This window comes from Mirounga leonina, unplaced genomic scaffold, assembly GCF_011800145.1.
Source record: "Mirounga leonina isolate KUSES-001 unplaced genomic scaffold, KU_Mleo_1.0 Mir_127, whole genome shotgun sequence".
Classification (NCBI taxonomy): domain Eukaryota; kingdom Metazoa; phylum Chordata; class Mammalia; order Carnivora; family Phocidae; genus Mirounga; species Mirounga leonina.
In genome coordinates this window covers 28,321,502-28,341,354 of record NW_023270316.1, presented here as the reverse complement: position 1 = coordinate 28,341,354, position 19,853 = coordinate 28,321,502, and the positions used below count along the sequence as shown (strand labels likewise).

General features: G+C 39.2%; 1 long non-coding RNA gene across 3 annotated transcripts in view; it reads right to left on the bottom strand.

Annotated features, from left to right (window-relative positions):
• Positions 1-19,853, bottom strand: part of LOC118009313 — a 203,435-nt gene that overhangs the window by 127,932 nt on the left and 55,650 nt on the right. For all 3 annotated transcript variants that reach the window (XR_004678879.1, XR_004678878.1, XR_004678877.1), the window contains 2 exons: positions 18,121-18,282; positions 10,928-11,094 (listed from right to left, as the gene is read on the bottom strand). This is a non-coding gene — a long non-coding RNA (uncharacterized LOC118009313). The remainder of the gene's footprint in view (positions 1-10,927; positions 11,095-18,120; positions 18,283-19,853) is intronic.

Sequence of the window (19,853 nt, the reverse complement as noted above, 5' to 3'; positions counted from 1 at the left end):
GAATAAACTGATTACCCAGCAATGAAACTGATTCAGTAATAAAAATAAAAACCGCCCTACAAACAAAAGTCCAGGACCAGATAGCTTCACAGATGAATTCTACCAAATATTTAAAGAAGAGTTAATATCTATTCTTCTCAAACAATTCCAAAAAAATAGAAGAGGAAGAAAACCTTCCAAATTCATTTTATGAGGCCAGCATTACTCTGATACCAAAACCAGATAAAGACACTACAAAAAAAGGGAACTAAAGGTCAACATCTCTGATGAGCATAGAAGCAAAAATCCTCAACGAAATGCTAACAAAACAAATCAAACAACACATTTTAAGAATCATTTACCACAAACAAGCAGGATATATTCCTGGAATTCAAGGTGGTTCAGTATTTTTCAATCAATCAATTTGATACAACACATCAACAAGAGAAAGGATAAAAACCATATGATCATTGCAATAGATGCAGAAAAAGCATTTGACAAAGTACAACATCCATTCGTGATAAAAACCCTCAACAAAGTAGGCTTAAGGGAAAATACCTCAACATAACAAAAACCATATATAAAAACCCCACAGCTAACATCATACTCAATGGTGAAAAACTGAGAGCCTTTCTCTTAAGGTCAGGAATAAGACAAGGATGTCCATTCTCACCACTTTCATTCAACATAGTATTAGAAGTCCTAGCCACAGCAATCAGAAAAGAAAAAAATAAAAGGCATTAAAATTGGTAAGGAAGAAGTAAAATTTTCACTACTTGCAGATGACATTATACTATGTATAGAAAACCCTAAAGACCCCACCAAAAAACTACTAGAACTGATAAATGAATTCAGGTTGGAGGATACAAAATCAATATACAGAAATCCATTGCATTTCTATACACTAATAATGAAGTAGCAGAAAGAGAAATTAAGAGAACAATCCCATTTACAATTACACCAAAAATAATAAGATACCTAGCAATAAACCAAACCAAAGAGGTGAAAGATCTGTACTCTGAAAACTATAAAACACTGATCAAAGAAACTGAAGATGACACAAACAAATGGAAAGATATTCCATGCTCGTGGATTGGGAAAACAAATACTGTTAAAATGTCCATACTACCCAACGCAATCTACAGATTTAATGCAGTCCCTTTCAAAATACCAACATCATTTTTCACAGAACCAGAACAAATCATCCCAAAATTTGTATGGAACCACAAAAGATCTCAGATAGCCAAAGCAGTCTTGAAAAAGAAGAACAAAGCTGGAGGTATCACAATCCCAGATTTCAAGTTATACTACAAAGCTATAGTAATCAAAACAGCATGGTATTGGCACAAAAATAGACACACAGATCAATAGAAGAGAATAGAGAGCTGAGTAATAAACCCATGATTATATGGTCAATTAATCTTTGACAAAGAAGGCAAGACAATGCAATGGGAGAAAAGTCTCTTCAACAAATGGTGTGGAAAACTAGACAGCTACATGTGAAAGAAAGAAACTGGACCACCTTTTCACACCAAACACAAAAATAAACTCAAAATGGATTAAAGACCTAAATATGAGACCTGAAACCATAAAAATCCTGGAAGAGAGCACAGGCAATAATCTGACATTGGCCATAGGAACATTTTTCTAGATATATCTCCTGAGGCAAGGGAAACAAAAGCAAAAACTACTGGGACTATACCAAGATAAAAAGCTTCTGCAAAGCAAAGGAAACAATCAACAAACTAAAAGATGAATGGGAGATTTTTGCAAATGACATATCCAATAAAGGGTTAGTAACCAGAATACATAAAGAACTTATATAACTCAACACCAAAAAAAACAAATAATCCAATTAAAAAATGGGTAGAAGATACATTTCTCCAAAGAAAGATACAGATGGCCAACAGATATATGAAAAGATGATCAACAACACTAATCATCAGGGAAATGCAAATCAGAACCACAACTGGATATCACTTCACACCTGTCAAAATGACTGAAATAAAAAACATAAGAAACAAATGTTGGCAAGGATGTGAAAGAAAGGAACCCTTGTATATTGTTGATGGGAATGCGAGCAGGTGCATCCACTGTGGAAAACAGTATGGAGGTTCATCAATAAATTAAATATTATCCAGTGATTCCACTACTGGGTATTTACCCAAAGAATATGAAAGCATTCATTTGAAAAGATATATGCACCCCTACATTTATTGTAGCATTATTTACAATAGCCAAATTATGGAAGCAACCCAAGCGTCCATTGATAGATTAATGGATAAAGAAGTGTGTATATGTGTGTGTGTGTGCATGTATATGTGTGTGTATATATATATATATATATATATGTATTACTCAGTATATATATACATATATGTATATATATTACTCAGCTATAAAAAACAATGAAATCTTGCCATGTTCAACAACGTGGATGATGGATCTAGAGGGTATAATGCTAATGAAATAAATCAGTCAGAGAAAGACAAATACCATATGATTTCACTCATATGTGGAATTTAAGAAAGAAAACAAAGGAACAAAAAAAATGAGACAAAACAAAAACAAAATAAAACAGACTCTTAACTATAGAGAACTAATGTTTACTTGAGGGGAAGTGGTGGGGAGATGAGTGAAATAGGTGAAGGGGATTAAGAGTACGCTTATTATGATGAGCACTGAGTAATGTAAAGAATTGTGTAATCACTATATTGTTCACCTGAAACAATATAACACTGTATATTAACTACAGTGGAATTAAAATAAAAAATAAAGTAAAATAAAATTTCCAAGAGCTTTTTCTTGTTCCTTGTTCCTTTTGTAGCATTCTGTTCATGTTTCATGAATGCAACATCTCCTCAACTTTCTGATGATAGAATGCTTTCTTATGCATCCTGCATTACATCTCCAAATTATTGTTTTCATTATGTTTCACTGTTTATGTCTATCTCATGTCCTTTCCCCAAACATGTGATGAGGATTGATTGTATATTCATATTTAAAAGTGAATTACTTTCTAATAATTTAGTAACTTTAAAATTAATTTTTAGCTCATTGGAAGCTTTGTGTAAGTGGACAAGAGTCACTGTAAGTTCACATTGTAGAGTAACTTTATTTAGGAGAACAACATACATTAATGTCTGTAAATGTTTTCTTTGTTATTGTTTAGTTTGTCCAGAGGTATAAAAGCCTGGCTTCCAATAGGGTAGATACAGACCAGGGAGGTTGGGATGGGATGTCTCTCAATTTAGCTAGTAGAATTTAATTTAACTACCCTGCTTTCAACAAGAAGCCTCAATATGACCCTTTGTTCTACCAGAGGCTGAATCCAGTCTGGAACAATTTCTCTGGAGAATAAATCTCCTGTCTCTTCCAGGTCTCAGGAATGGACATCAGGCAAAGTGGGATGAAACTGGGAACCAGAGGTATATAGACTCCATGTATAGACTCTGAACCAAGTCTTGTGTTCTCAGCGCCATTCCATCACCCCTCCCAGTCCCAAGTGCCTCTCCTTCCTGAGTCCTTCTGGGGTTCTGTGAAGGGAATCATCCTCTTTCTTTGTGTCAGCCTCCTCTCCAGGCTCTTGGGATTCAGTTTTCTCTACTCTCCTAAATCATCTACCTCTCATTCACTGGTTTTCCATTTTCTAAAAATATGAAATTATCTCTTGTCCTCAGCCATTACCTTACCTTGTCCCTATGAATCTTGGGAGTATAGATAAACACTTAGGTTATATTTGTCACCTTTAAGTGGAGGTCCATTGCAAATACCTTCTCCCTGTCTGTAACTTTTCTTTGGACCTGATCTTCTTCTCCTACAAAGTGAGCATAATACTAACAATAACAACAACAACAATAATACCCATTCTTCTTTACAGTGTTCTTGTGAGCCTTCAAAAGTGGTTATGTATGAGACAGCACTTTATAAATTGTAATGTGCCATATGAATTCTAGTTAATTAAAAATAATGCTTTTATCCCTCACAGCAGGAAATAGACTATATGAACATTTGCAGAAATGTTTTAGGCTTACTTATAACTACCAGAAAACACCTTCTTTTGGTGAAAACATTCCACAGAACTGTTCTTAAACTTTTATAGTAATTATTGACCTTAAAGATCTAAGAGTAATATCAAATACTACATTAGAGCTAGAACATTAGTGATAATATATTCACAAAAATATTCTCAAGATTTTAGTGCTAGATGTTATAGTTCTGACCTTTTAATAGAGGCAATGTACCTGTGTTTTAGGTTACATCAATTCAAATTTATCCTTGAATCTAAATACACTAATTTAATACCACTTTTTATTAAATATAAAAAAATAGAAAACAGGAGGGGCATCTGGGTTGCTCAGTCAGTTAAGCGTCTGCCTTTGGCCCAGGTCATGATCCCAGGGTTCTGGGACTGAGCCCTGAGTTGGGCTCCATGCTCAGCGGGTAGCCTGTTTCTCCCTCTCCCTCTGCCCTCCCACCCATTATGCTCTCTCTTCCTAATAAATAAATAATCTAAAAAAAAAAAATAGAAAAAAGGAAAATCTTAATATTCTGGTAGTGCTCACTGTATTTGGGATCTTTCTCTCTTCCTTATTACATATCAAACATTTATTTACACCTGGCCCATATGTTATGTACTGTTTTATAGTCCAAAAGACTAAAACAGTCAAATTAATTTCAAGTGAAAAGTGCCAAAGAAGATCACCAAGCCATTCCGTTCTCTAAATTATCTGTCCACTTAGCCAGGTCACAAAGGTGCATGTCTCAAGGGATTTAGGTTGGAGAATACATTTATGTAACATAAAGAATAAGCTAATTAAGAAAAAGAAAAAGACTGGTTGTCCAGATAAACATTAAGTTGATAATATGGGATTCAATCTTCCCTACAAAGAGTTGAGATAATTGCTTTTCCTTCAGAAAAACTTCTGCAGTTTTCTGGGCATTTTCACATAGAGACTCTTACTTAGTCCTTACCCTAGTTCTTTAAAGTACCTGGATTCAACCCCATTTTGCAAATAAGGAACTGAGATGTTAAAAAAGCTAAGCTATTTATCAAACTTAGAGTCAGCATTTGAACCCAAGACTCCAAATTCCAAGGAAAATACCTGATGGACCACTCCACTGCAGCAATAAATTACCCACCCTCTCTCTCACGACCTGCTGAAAATGCACTGAGCCACACACGGGATGAAGGATAAAAGTGGGGGCCACTCACAGCCCACAGGACTGTCAGCAGATGTCCCATGGCATATGCCGGCACATTCTGTCAGTCCCGTGGGGGCACCAGAGCATCAGACGACCAGAACGACAGGTTGTACAAAGACCCAGACTCATTATAAATGGCCCTCCTTCTCCTTTTGTTCTGTTCGTTCTGAGCAACTGGCATCTTTCAGCGAACTGTCAGTATTATATTGAAGACATAGTACATCATTAAAATAAAGCTCGGGGCTAATAATTATGTCTTGTTCAGGTGTTTTATGACTAAAGAGTCTGACTTTCCCCCAAGGTTTCCAACTCACTCTTTTCCAAATTGCTTCTCTACGGGCATTTGTTACATTGTGGACGTGTCCCCAACAATTAAATAGCAGTTTAATCCTCCCTCTCTAGATCTTTCTTTTTGAGGTAGTGTCCTGGAGCCTGAGCTACTTCTCCTTTCAAGGAGGTATTTATGGAGTTCTCAACTGGCTGTGTGGGTGTGCCTGCACACAGAGGTTAATCCAAGTGGAAAGCCCAGTTCCCAGCTTTCACGTTGCTCACACGAAGAAATACTCCTACCCCTCCCTGCTCTGCCTCCATCCCTATCTTTGTTCAACAGTTATTAAGACACTCAAAGCACCAAATTTAACCATCAGGTGGGGAAAAGAGCACAGGATCTGGATTAGGGAAAGTATTTAAACTCTAAGCCTTATTTTATCTATAAAATGGGATTGATGGTAGTCCCCACCATTCAGAATCATTGTTAAGACCAAAGAGGTCAAGTATGTGAAATCACTTTGTTCCTTGTAAAGAAGTTAGTACTTTAGAATTGGCAGAAGCATTCTCATGGAGGTTGCCTCTTCAGGGTCTGGTAAATCCTGATACTTTGTGGGGCGGCTGGGGGTGGGTGGGGGGGACAGCTCTTTGCTAGTTTACATTTAAAGCGGAAAAGCCTCTTGGACCATTTCCTCCCTTGGGTTGGTATCTAATTTGGCTGTGCAAGGTGGCAAAGCAAATAGGAGAAGGGGATATCTCGTCTATGCAAGGCAGGAAGAGCACTAGATTTACTTTAATGACCCCCAGACACCCCCCCAACCCTTCTTACATCCTTGAAAAAAAAGAAACTTCCAATTGACCATTCTACACCCATTCCTTAAAAGCCAGGCCTTAAAAGTATTCCTTCACAAATTATTAATTTACATGTTAAAGCACGTTAAAGCTAATGCTTCTTAGTTTTCTTACTGTATGGGATTCACAAAAAGCATTTTGACCCAAACATTTAAGTTATATCACTTAACCAAGATTCTCGTAGGTTATTTCTACTTAGCTCAATCAGGTTGGATATCCAGTAGCAAATAGCTGAACTACTTAGATTTTACAATTTTTAATCAGAAATATCCTTGATATGGATATCCAGACCTCAGACATACACATAATTTTTTCTCTCTAATGTAAGTGATATATTTGATATATTTTTAATATAATTTAGAACTATCAAGGAACTTTAACCTTTGGTCATTCATCAATTCTTTTAACAGATATTTTCGGCCTCTTTTCAGGACAGATGCTTTTCTATGGGCTGAGGATTCAGAAATGAATAAAACTGAGTTAACCCAGCTCTCCTAGGATTTGTAATATAGTAGAATTACATGTCATTTCTGCCCAAAGACATTTCTCTCCCCTAACCTGACTTTTGATCTTCAGGTTCTACTCAGGTCTGCCAAAATTAGTGTAAGTTCAACTATCTATAAACTAATTGTTATAAAATATTTTAATGTAAGCAGAATAGATTGAAAAACCCATTTATTCATGTAAGTTCACTTTGACAGTTTGACAGTTTGATTCTGTCCAAATTGACAAAATAAACAAAATTCCAAACTTTCACAGGCATTTTGACCTTATTCTCAGACTTGCAAAACAGTAACAATTATTAGATTTGCATTTAACATTTATTAAGCACTAACAAGGTGGCATGTTCTTAACATGGATTATTTTTCTTAAGCCTCATGATAACTATTAACATGAGCGAAGATTATCTCCAATTTCCAGGTGGCAAATGTGGTGGGAATTAGAACCAAGAGTCTAGCCCTTGACACACTAGTAAAATAAATATTTCCTCACTCTCATATATGTTTTATTTTCTCTTTTTAAGATTTTATTTATTTATGAGAGAGAGAGAGCATGTGTGCAAGGGGAGGAGGCAGAGGGAGAGGGACAAGCAGACTCTGCGGTGAGCACTGAGCCTGATGCGGGACTCGAACCCAGGACCCTGAGACCATGACCGAAACTGAAACCAAGAGTCAGATGCTCAACTGACTGAGCCACCCAGGTGCCCCTTATATATGTTTTAATTTAACATTTTTTGAGTACCTACTATGTGTACATTACAGTGCTAAATTCCAGAGAAGGGAGTAAAAATGTTTAAGATACATTCCTACCCTCAAAAGCAATTTAAAATTGAATAGAAAACACAGACATATGCAGAAATAATATAAGGTATTAAATTAAGTTGGCAGAGGTAGTGGTGGAAGGAGTTCTGGATATGGACCAGGAAAGAATGTTCCACATGAGAATATCACTATTGTGGTAAAGTGGGTGCTTGGGTACTCTTCCTCCCTTCCCAGTAACAGGATTAACAGTGTATAGTGTACCACTCAGAGTCTTGGACAAAAAAACAGAGCCCATCTTGAATCTCTCCCAGCAAGACGGCTAATAGAGGAGCGTCCTTCCTCTGCAGATATCCTGGGTCAGCCTTCAGTTCCCTCCCCTACATCCCTCTTTTGCCCTCAGGTTCCTCCTATTGTGGCACCATTTACTCAGACCACCTACACTGAGCTTCTCTCCCACCACCCACAGGAACAGGCTCTTTCCTTTGGAACCTGAGGACTGCCCCCACTTAACCTCTTTAGTCTGTTTAGGCTGCTCTAGCAGAATATCATGGTCTGCACCCTTACTAGCAAAGGACATTTATTTCTCACAGTCCTGGTCACTGCAAAGTCCAAGATGAAGGTGCAGCATATCTGGTGTCTGGTGAGACCCACTTCCTGGTTCGTAGACCACCATCTTTTTGCTGTGTCCTTACATGGTAGAAGAGATGAAGTAGCTCTCTAGGGTCTCTCTTATAAAGGGGCTAGTCCCATTCACCAGGGCTCTACCTTCATCAACTAATCACTTCCCAAAGGCCTTACCTCCAAATATCATCACATTAGGGGTTAGGTTTCAACATATGAATTTGGGGAGGACACGAACATTCAGTCTTTTTTTTTAATGGCTCTTTCCCTTATTATAAATAGATAAGATGTGCTAATTTTTAAAATTCAAACCATTCAAAAGGATAGGAAGAAAAATACAGACTATGTTGTTTCCCATCCTCCAGCTACCTGGGACTAACAGGCCCCTGGGCACCTGTCCCTTGAGCTTATTCTCTTATACACAAGGACACCCACACCCACACACAACCTCACACATACACCCACACACCACACACATCTACATACCACATTCACTTCAGACAACACGTGGGAGACTCAGCATCCTGTACCACCCAGAGATGGAGGCTTCAATAAATGACATCTAAGTCCTAAGCAAGGGGACACTTAGAAAAAGATTAATCCCCTATCCAAGGGCAGTACCTCACTCAGAGCAAAGCATTCACAGTATGGACACCAAAACTTGTGGTAACAGAAGAAGAGTACTCAGTTGAGAACTTTTCCTCAGTGGACACCAGCATTATGAGGACACAGAAGGCATTTTATGCCCAGACCTCCCTCAGTGGACACCTGTCTCATTGATGGCATTGCTGGGAGCAAGAGAGGCAGGGGAGGCAAGCATAGTTTCCCAGGAAATAGGCGTATTATTGAAGCAAGTCAGATCCAGAGAGGAGGAAAATACTGGACACTGTGAGTAAAACTACAGAACATGAAACACTCCCTGAGGACTCCCAGAATTGTTGGAAAGAAATCTTCCATGAGTGTTAGGTCCCTCCAAATGCACAGGACAGATTTTGGGGAAAAAAAAAATGACTGTTTTGTAGCTGTTATTCTGACTCTTAGGATTCCGATGTGGGAGACACAGCAATACAAATAAAGTACTCCTCACAGGGCAGATAAGACTTGGAATCTGAGCTTGCCAAGACCGTGACATCAGCGGGCCGCAGAGAAGATACCTCCCCGCTGCCCACTGTAGCCGACACCAGAGAGCGTAAAGACAGCCAGCCCCAAAGAGTCAAAAACAAGAGCTGCAATCAAACAATCTGGGGGATACAGACATTTTCCTTAAGGCAAGTCACAAGATACTCTGTAACAGAATACAGCTGCTTAAATAAACCATCCTCATTGCAAAATCTCCACTGGCAGAGTTCTAGTGTCTGAACCATGCAGGTTTTAAAATAAATCCATGCCAAAAAAAAAAAAAAAAAAAAAAAAAAAATATTTTTTTCGGTCTTGTTTTTTAAAACAACAACAACAAAGGATAGGAATGCAAATTGTATTACATACTGGCTGATGACCAAGAGTGACCCCAGCTAGGGAAAATGAGTGCAATGAGGAGACAGGGGAGAGACCAGAACTTCTCAGGATATAGAATCACAAAATGAGGCATCATCCCTACTCTACAAAATAGGACTTTACCAGGAGATAAAACATAATTTGCTGAAACATGTTTGTAAATGTTCACATTTTTTATAATCAGATTGACATTTGTTTTAAAATCATATCTATTTTCTATTATTGCTTCTGGTAGATTTTTACATTTAGTTCTATAAAACAATAGCTTGCTTCCTTTTTTTAAATAATTCAGTTCAAGGTTTCTATCTTAATGTTTGCTGAAAGGTTCAAGATAGTCGCATTCAATGTTGCTTCTAAATAAAAAACAAAACTGACTTTCAGTTTGAAAAAAATCTTAGAATGAACCAGAGGTTCAAAGTAATAGGGCATATCTGGGCAGGAAAAAAAAAAATCCCTTTAACTAGAGAAATTGGGCATGAGTAAAAAATTAACGGGCATCTCCTTTGGTCATCTGTTCTTTGATGTCCTCAAGAGATGTCAGACTCACCTTGGTATGACTTGACCTCACAGAGCCTCTTCTGACATGGACTGATGCCCTTTGGTTTCAAATAAATGCTGTTTTCTGGAGACTTTTACTCCTTTTCTGGCCATCATCCCAGAAGTATTGATCAGCTTAGTGCCACTGCCCTATTCTGCCTCAGAATGGCGCCAGAGTGATCTCTTAAAACCCAAATTTCATCAATGCCTCTACTGCTTAAACCTCTGTGGTCATTCCCTATCATCTCCCCATAAAAGTGCTCAATGTCCTTAAAAAGGCTGAAAGGATCTTTGTAATCTAGATGCTGCCCAGCTTCCAGCTTCCAATGAACAAATTGGGAACCAGTCAGATAAAAGAGCTCACATAAGGTCCCCACTAATTGCTGATGGATCCATTTCCAAAAGGACCCCTGTCACATGGAACTGGGCTGGGTTTTGTGATTTGAATTTCCCCTCCCAGAATTTCTGCATTATCCCCAGTGAAAACTTAAAAGTTAGCATTTTCAGTTTTATTTAGAAAAATAGGAATCATACACTATTTCTAGTACATTGCAGTAGTATTTCCTTATCTATGGGGGATACGATCTAAGCACCCCCCAGTCTTACAATATACTGTAATAAAAGTTACATGAGTGTGGTTTCTCTCTCCCTCTCTCTCTCACACACACCCTCTCTCTCTCTCTCAAAATATCTTATTGTACTGTACTCACCCTTCTCCTTGTGACAACGTGAGATGATAAAATGCCTCCATGATAAGATGAAGTGAAGAAAATGATGTAGGCACTGTGACTAAGTGTTAGGCTACTGTTGAGCTTCTGACGATTCGTTAGAAGGATCATCAGCGTCGGACCCGTGCTTGACACCACCGGTAACGAAACTGTGGAAAGCAAAACTGCAGATGGGGGGGGGGCGCTACAATTATTTGAAAACTTTGATCAGAGTTGAAGCTAGCCCCCTGATGATGGTGCTCAGAAAGCTATTCCAACTCATTTGAAAATGTTTTAAACTACTTTCTCTGTTTTGCTTCTTTCATCTGATATACTTTAATATCGTCTTGTTTGCTTAATCACAACATAGCGGGTCTCTTTTTGTTTTCTAGGAGGCAGCATTTCCTAGATCATGATTATCATGCTGACTCTGGTATTTCACTACCTTTAAGGGGGCCCACACCCTGGAAGAGTCTAGGTTGTGCTTTTCACCTTCTGAGGTCATCAGACCTCAGCAGTAAAAGAACCCTCTGGGAGCCCTCCTCCTTTCTGCCTCTTTCTCCTATCATTCTAGGAGTTTCCTCTCCAAACCGTGGCTTCTAGCTCTGATCATTCCTACAAAGATGTGAAAAGACCCAAAGCCCAACCATCTCTAGACTGTGCTCAGTGAAATATGCGGTCCAGAGCTAACCATAGGATAATACTGGATTCACTGGCTCTTTGCCTTTAATGTGCTGTAAACTTGTGCTGCAGGTGGGCGGTTGTCCCACTGGTAATCACAGTTGCCAACTGTGTGACCTGGTGTCTCTTGCTGTGACCAGGACCTGGAAACCCTCAGCAAATGATTTAGCCCTGGCATGAAGGCAATTTAGCTCTGCAGCCCTCACCCCGGAGTACCTGATCCTGCACTGGGGACCTTCTTAGGAATGTGGATCTAAAATTCTTTCAGGCTCAGCTCACTGATAGGGGCTATTTGTTTCCATTTTCACCTGCGTGTGGATATATATTATTTTAATTTTTAGTCAAAAGAAATTTATTTTGAAATAATTTTAATAGAACTATTTGATAATGGCATCAAAATAGTAAAACCAATGTATCATTCAATAAAATATATTTCAAAATATTGTATACTTAAATTATTTTAGCACCCCCTTTCAGTCTCAAAAGTGTCCCAGTTCGTGATGGTTACCAGAAGGGTGGTGGGTGGGGGGATGGGTTAAACAGGTGATGGGTATTAAGGAGTGCACTTGTTTTTGATGAGCACCAGGTGATGTATGGAAGTGTTGAATCACTATATTGTACACGTGAAACTAATATTATACTGTATGTTAACTCAAACTTAAATGAAAACTTTTTAAAAATTGAATTAAAAAAAAAAAGGTGCCCCAATTTGGACATGGCTGCCCTACTTGATGGTGTATAATGAGAAGTGCAGAGGCCCAAATCCATATCAAGAGCAGTGTCCATCTTTCTCCCTATTGATCACCAGGGCATTGCATAGTGAACCGATAGTCCTTAATGGCACCACATTCGAACAACACTCAGCCACAGCAAACAACCTGCAGGGAGCCCAGGTTGAAGGTAATGCTTTCTTGGCTGCTCTTGGGTCCCAGGGCTGTGGTTGGGGCCCAGGATGCCCCAAATACCTCCAACTAGCTGTGTGTTTGGCTGGGAGCTGTCTGAGGTCTTAGATGGGGCCAGAAAATGCATGGCGAGCTTTCAGGTCCTGGCCAAGGAAGAGAGACCAGGTCATACAGAGAGCCGGGATTGCCAGTGGGGCAAGGGACCCTGCCACAGGACACAGCAGCTAAGGGATAGGCCAAGGACTTTGCAGGAAATTCCAAGGGCTCCTCATCAATGTCAGAAGATATCCTACATTCCTAGAACAGACAGATACCATGTGGGGGGGGGGGGGGGGGGAGAGGAGGGAGAGAAAGCATAAAGAAATGAGCTATTTAAATTACGTCAAACAGGATTTAAACTAGTTTAGACCTTTAGTTACCTTCTACCTTCTAGACCAGACTACCTATTTTCCTGGGCACATCTGGGTGCAATGCATGCAAATTTGCAATCCTACTCTGCAAGCAGGCTTTTGCAAATCTATATAACTTCTGAAGCTGCTGCTTCCAAATGAAATTAATCAGCTAGCTCTTCTGGGAGCTTTAGATCAGAGAATTTCTTCCAGTTGTTGCTGAAGAAAGTTAAGATTTCTCAGGGTCTGTGAGTAGTAAGATAGAGGGTAGAAGAGAGAGGGAAGGACTCCCAGGAGATTAAATATGGGAGAAAAGCATTAAAGGAGAGGTAAGAGAAACTGCATCTATGTTTCCTTAGTGTTAGTCCTGTTGAATATTAACAAAGGCTTTCATTTCAATTACAACATGTTACAAATGGGAAACTGGGCATTAAGGAAACAATTGGAAATGTTTCCAAATGCTGAACAATAAGAGCTTTCAGAAGCAGAGTCTATGCGCCCAGATACCTTTAGGGATTACTCCATGGGCTGTGTTGGTTTTGTACTGGAACACAAAAGATACCTTGCACCCAAGAGTTGAGGAGTTTAGAAACTTCAGATCCTACATATCACCGTCTCAAGTGTAAAATTATCATGCCCTCTGCCTGATCTCTCCCTGGCACTCTAGCTCTGATGACACTGTAGGAAATACGAGAGACACGTGGTAATCTGTTTGGGGAATAAGGGAAAGGTGTTGGAAAAACAGAGAACGTATTCCCTGGGAAACTATTTGAGTTCCACTAAGCAGAAAAATGTACAAACTCACTCCTAATTCACTCTGAAGCGGTATGTTTCAATTCCCTTGTAAAATACAGACACAAAATCGGAATGTGTGTCCCAGCAAGAGCTCTCTTTTGAGAGCTTAGGCCAAAGAGAGCAAAATTTACCCAGCCACCGTCTGCCATAAATCATAGTCTACAAAACACATAGTTCCTGCCTGCCCATTTTTTCCCCAAAAGATACAGTATTACCGTGTTTTCTCCACAAAACTAAAATACTATGAAAATTTTAAAAGAAAACAGAACCAGGGTGCCTGGGTGGCTCAGTCGGTTGAGCGACTGCCTTCGGCTCAGGTCATGATCCTGGAGTCCCGGGATCGAGTCCCGCATGGGGCTCCCTGCTCGGCGGGGAGTCTGCTTCTCCCTCTGCCCCTCCCCCCAACTCGTGTTTCTCTCTCTCTCAAATAAATAATAAAATCTTTTTTTGGGGGGGCGCCTGGGTGGCTCAGTTGGTTGAGCGACTGCCTTCGGCTCAGGTCATGATCCCAGAGTCCCGGGATCGAGTCCCGCATCGGGCTCCCTGCTCCGCAGGGAGTCTGCTTCTCCCTCTGACCCTCCTCCCTCTCATGCTCTCTGTCTCTCATTCTCTCTCTCTCAAATAAATAAATAAAATCTTTAAAAAAAAAAAAAGAAAAGAAAACAGAACCAAAAAACATTCTTTTCACCAATGTGCCCTTTGGTTCCACACCTCATTTAATTAATCTCTATCCTCACCATCCTCACTCTCATATAAGCTGGAAATCTCAACATTGTCCTTTGCTCCTACCTCTCCTGGACCCTCACCACCTGATTCTTCTCCCTGACAGTCATTCTTCTGCTCCTACCTCTCTTGGACCCTCACCACCTGACTCTTCTCCCTGACAATCTTTCTTCTGTTCCTATTGTCACTTTCCGAGAGGCTGTCTGCCTCTCTTGAGCTGCCCCTCTCTTCACAACTTAGCCTATCCCCAGGTCAATCTTCCTGCTCTCATTCTTTCTGTAAACCACCCCGGGACAACCTTCCTCACACACAGCTCAGTTAAGTCTCTCCTCAGCTCCAATTCTTGACATCTTCCTGAGCTTGAACAACAAACACCACGGAAGCATTTAATGGCCTCCAAGACCTGCCCCCAATTCCCTGTGCTATTTGTTTCTTGCCCTATTTTCAATCATCTTCTGCCACAGTGACATCAAATTATAGGTGTTTATTCAAATACCTTCCTACTTCCTAATGTTTGCACTGCATTCTTCTTTCTAGAATGTTCTTTGCCCCACCTCTCTTCAGCCCCAAACAAGACTTCTTGAAATCTTAACCATATGGCAAAACTCAGCTCCAAGAAGCCTCCTACATGATACTTTCCTGATTTTTGTGATTAAAATTAATGTACCCCTTTATCACACTTTCATATGTCTGGACCTTCCCATCAAATCTTACCACTTTCTACCCTATACTGCAGATAATTGGGTTTACTTGTCTTTCCCATTAGATCGTAGGCTGCTTGAGTGCAGAAACATGTCCCAGCTATGTTGGTGGAGTGGAATCTATTAGGCCTTGTGCTGGATAAAGCCAACTTCACCATCATCATCAAGTAAATAAAATGACCTGTTCTTTATCAACAGGCTAATGTCTACTTCAGAGATGTACAAATTACATTTTTTAAAGGTGTCATATCTTTAGTGAAGTTATTGGTATATCTGTAATTAATAATGTGCTCAAATGCCCTAACTTTTAAAATTATATATATCTGCACTGGCAATAAAGATTTAAAGTTAAATCAGAATTACCAGGTGTTATCCTTTAGTATAGGAAATTGCAGGAAGAAGCTATTGTGTCCTAGCAAGACAAGGTGCTTGAAGTCAAAAGATTTAAGTTCAAATCTCGCCCTCTCCACTTATGAACTGCCTGGTCTTAGGCAAAGCCCTAAACTTGAACCTCAGTTTTCTAATCTGTAAAATAGGGAAGAAAATGCCTGCCTACCTCTTCTAGATAGAGTTAAATAATGGTTGCCACAGTACTTTCGGAACTGCAAGTTTCTTTACAAAGAATATATATTAACATTATCCTGAGTAAAAGACTTACCCAAAGAACATACTTCAAATAGCAGTCTTCATGCTTTGGACAAAACTAATGAAGTAGAATATTACTACTATTTTAAGAGGCTAGCTGGTAACACTTACAAAGATGGTGGTCTTGTCTAGATGACTTGCATTCTGCATTCTTACTCCACACTGGTTGGTAGCTCTTAACATAGGAATTTATGCAGAGCCAATGGCATTTTGTAAAGTCACATAGGCTCTCCCAAGAATACCTAATATGTGACTTAATTCTGCCTCTACAAATCTAGTTTGCTATCTTTTCAAAACACAGGAGGACACATAAGCCTCTTGCTTAAAAATTCTACAGTATTATAATAGTCACGCCACCATACTGAAGGAAAGAAACTAGGAATAGACAATTGTAGTAAATACCACTAAGAAACACTTCAGTTTGGGTAGTGTGGGTAGTGTAGGGCTATGTGAGCTAACAAGCTTCCAGATACCTGACAGTTTAACCCTTTGGGTGCCAAAGATTTCAAATACTTTTTAACAGTTTAAATGGTTTCCCAGCTTCCTCATCTTGGTGATCAGACTAATGAGGCTTCTTGTTGGTCTTCTAATCCACCATACTTTCTTATTTTTTTAAAATTTTATTTATTTATTTGAGAGAGAGAGAGACAGAGGGAGTACAAGTAGGGGGAGGGACAGAGAGAGAGAGAGAGGGAGAAACAGACTGTCTGCTGAGCACAGAGCCAGACATGGGGCTCAATCTCAGGACCCTGAGATCACGACCTGAGCCAAAGTCAGACACTTAACCAACTGAGCCACCCTGGTGACCCTCCACCACACTTTCAAAAGCCTTCCCCTCTTTGCCACTACCTGGAATGAAATGGTCCACCTTCCCCAACTGCTGAACTTCCATTCCTACTGATCATCTCAAGTCTTCAGTGAAATCATCTCTGATACCCTCAGGAAAAGTTATTCTCTCCCTCCTCTGTGTTTAAGTAAGCTGCTCCTATCACTACTTTAGTACTTATCTTGGGATGTTAAAAGTCTTTCTGTACACATCTGTCTCCAAATTTCACGATGGTAGGGTTTGAAGGTCTTTTTTTAATATCTTTGCACATAACGGTGTCAGAGATGAGTATATTGTGTGTACACAGTAAATATTTAGAAAAGTTTATTAAATGAATGAATGTGTTATCAATAATGAAAATCGATTATTATACCATTATCTTTAAGTGATGTCATGGAGATTTATGTCCTACTTGCTTCTCTGTCAGTTTACACAGAATGGTATGTATTCTATGAAGTGTCTTTTTTTTTTAACTCCTCCTCTGTGAATATTCTTTTTTTCCCCATGGGTTAGGTTCTTTCTCATTGGGTATGATCATTGTCCCTGTTCCCACTTTTAATTTCTACTGTTTCTATTCTCTGCCACTTCCTTCCTCCTCCCCATTTTGATTAATAGGTCTCATGTCCTCTCTCTCTTGTTCTTATGAATCTTTGAAATGTCTTGGCTTAATGTATTTCTTGACATGGCATAATTCTTTATTTGGTTTTCATACCTATCATGCGCCAAGGGAAACACATCTTTATACTAGGCAGGATTCTGACATGTCCAATCATAATCAAAATATCCTAGAAGTCTCCCTCCCTTTTCTATCTGCATTGCATCCACCTTTGTTCTGGTCCCACCTTCTCACACCTGAGTTATAGCTGCAACAGCCTCCTAGCATCTCAGTCCACATCCAGCACTCCTTATTCTAATCATAACACATATCACTACCAGGTTATTCTTCCTAAAACACTGGTTTCATTTTATTAATCCCAGGCACCAGGGCCTTTAACTTCCCTTTGATAACACCCAGCATTCAAGATTCTCACAATCTGGCATATCCTGTCTTTCTCATTTTATTCTTCATTTCTCCACCCCAAACATTTAGTAGGTTACTGTGGTAATTGGTTAAAAACACATTTGCCCCAACAACCACACATATTCATCCCTTTGTGCCCCCTCTTTTGTCTCTGGCCTGACCCTGGGATGCTTTTTACCATGACTGTGGTGGAAGTGAGGCTGCAGGACTTTCAAGAGGAAGTCTCAAGAAATCTTGCACTAACTTAGGCCTCCTTCCTCAGAAAGTCTGCTTCTTTGCCTAGAACCACTCTAAGTCTATCCTAGCCCAAACCACAGCCTTCTTCTTAGGTCCCATGAACACTCAGGGGTGGGGGGGGGAAGATCCTTTTAATTTTGTCTTTCCAAATGTAATGCCAGAGCTCTGGGAGAATGCAACCCAACCCACCATCTAATTTCCTGGACTGCGATAAGTGGTACACAAATCACAGAGAGAAAATCACTTCACCAAGCCTCCATATCCTCAGCTACTTACATGAATCTTTGTGAGCCTCCTTTCAGATTGTTGATCCATAAAATTACCTCTTCCAAATTGACCTTCTCCAGCTTCACATCCTAAGTAGTTCAATTCTCATTCCCCACTTCAGACTTCTGCTCTGGGCAAGATGGAATAACAGAGACCAATTTTCCCTCCTGTCTGAAACAACCAAAAAATGGACAAAATATATGAAACAAAGGTGTTGAAGACACTCAATATCAGGCAACTAAAAATAGTAATCTCAGAAATCTAAAACAAATGAAGGGATCCCCAAATTGCCCAGCTTATTGCATTGAGAACATTTCCAGCACACACAGGAGGAACTCAGGCATAGTCCAGTGAACAACCTGAGTTAAGGACACAGAGCTGAGAATTCAGGGACACCAAGGAAGTTATAGTTAGAGGGACAAAGTAAAAGAAAGGAGAGAACAGTGCAAAAAAGAACCTTCAGAGATTTGCAGAGGGCCTCCCTTAAGTATTCACACATAGTGATCAGCATATGCATGTAAGAGAACTAAAATAAAGTCAGATGTTTACTTTATACCAAACACAAAAATCAATTTCAAGTAAATGAAGCAAAATAAATTCAAGAAGCAAAACTTCAAAACTTCTAAAAGAAAATAAAGAGCATCTCTATCATGTAAAGGTAGGTAGTTTTTCTTACATAAGGCACCAAAAAAGCACTAACCATAAATAAAAAGATTAATAAATATGTGTATACTAAAATTAAAATTTCTGGAGCACAAAAGGCAATATATTAAAGTGACACTGACACAAGCCAGACACAGAGAAAAGATATTTACAATCCACAAAACCAGTAAGAAACTTTTGCTCAGAATATATAATAAAATCCTACATACCCATGTTTTTTAAGACAACAACCTAGTAACAACAGCAAAAAAATAAATAAGAATAAAAAATAAAGCAGGTAAATGATATAAAAGACAATTTTTTAGAAAAGGAGCAATAAATGAGATATATAAAAAATTTCCCAGGAAAATAAAACCACAATAAAATACCATTTCACACCTAGCTCACCAATGTGCAGCCATTCATTCATTCATCACAGACTTGTTGGAACCCTATTAGGTGCAATGCTCTATTAGGCACATAGAAACATTAAAAGTTGAATAAGTGACAATTATTTCATTTACTTTCTCTACCAGGATGAGACCTCAAAGAGGGCAGGCACTGCTTCTTATTCTTCATTGTATCTTCAGCATTTAGTACAGTCCCAGTCATTAGGCAGAAAAGTATTCAATGGCAGAAAGCTGATGCAAATCCTACTCTGAGGATCTCACAGTGTGGGGAAAGCAAGAGAAGAAAGCAGCAAATCCTAATACCTCACAGGGATACCTGAGAGTGTCCACAAAGGAGCTAGATTTTGGAGGATGTGAAGTTCTCCAGCACTTTGGTCAAAATCTACAAGGAGTCAAGATTTGAAACGAGTCTTGGGAAAACGTTTTGCCTGGCATAGAATTTCTTTTTAAGTCAACACAGAATAAGCAGCATATTATCACAAACACAGACACACACACACATCTCAAATACCTAATTCCCTGATAGTAAATAACATCATCTTCAAAATTCCAGAATAGGGAGGAAGATGAGGAGGATGAGGAGGAAGAATCTAAGCCCTCTGTATCCACACAATTTACCGTGATGTTAGTGCAGCTTTACTACTGGCCATTTTCACCAACATAACTTTATTATTTCACTGCCTTCCTTGA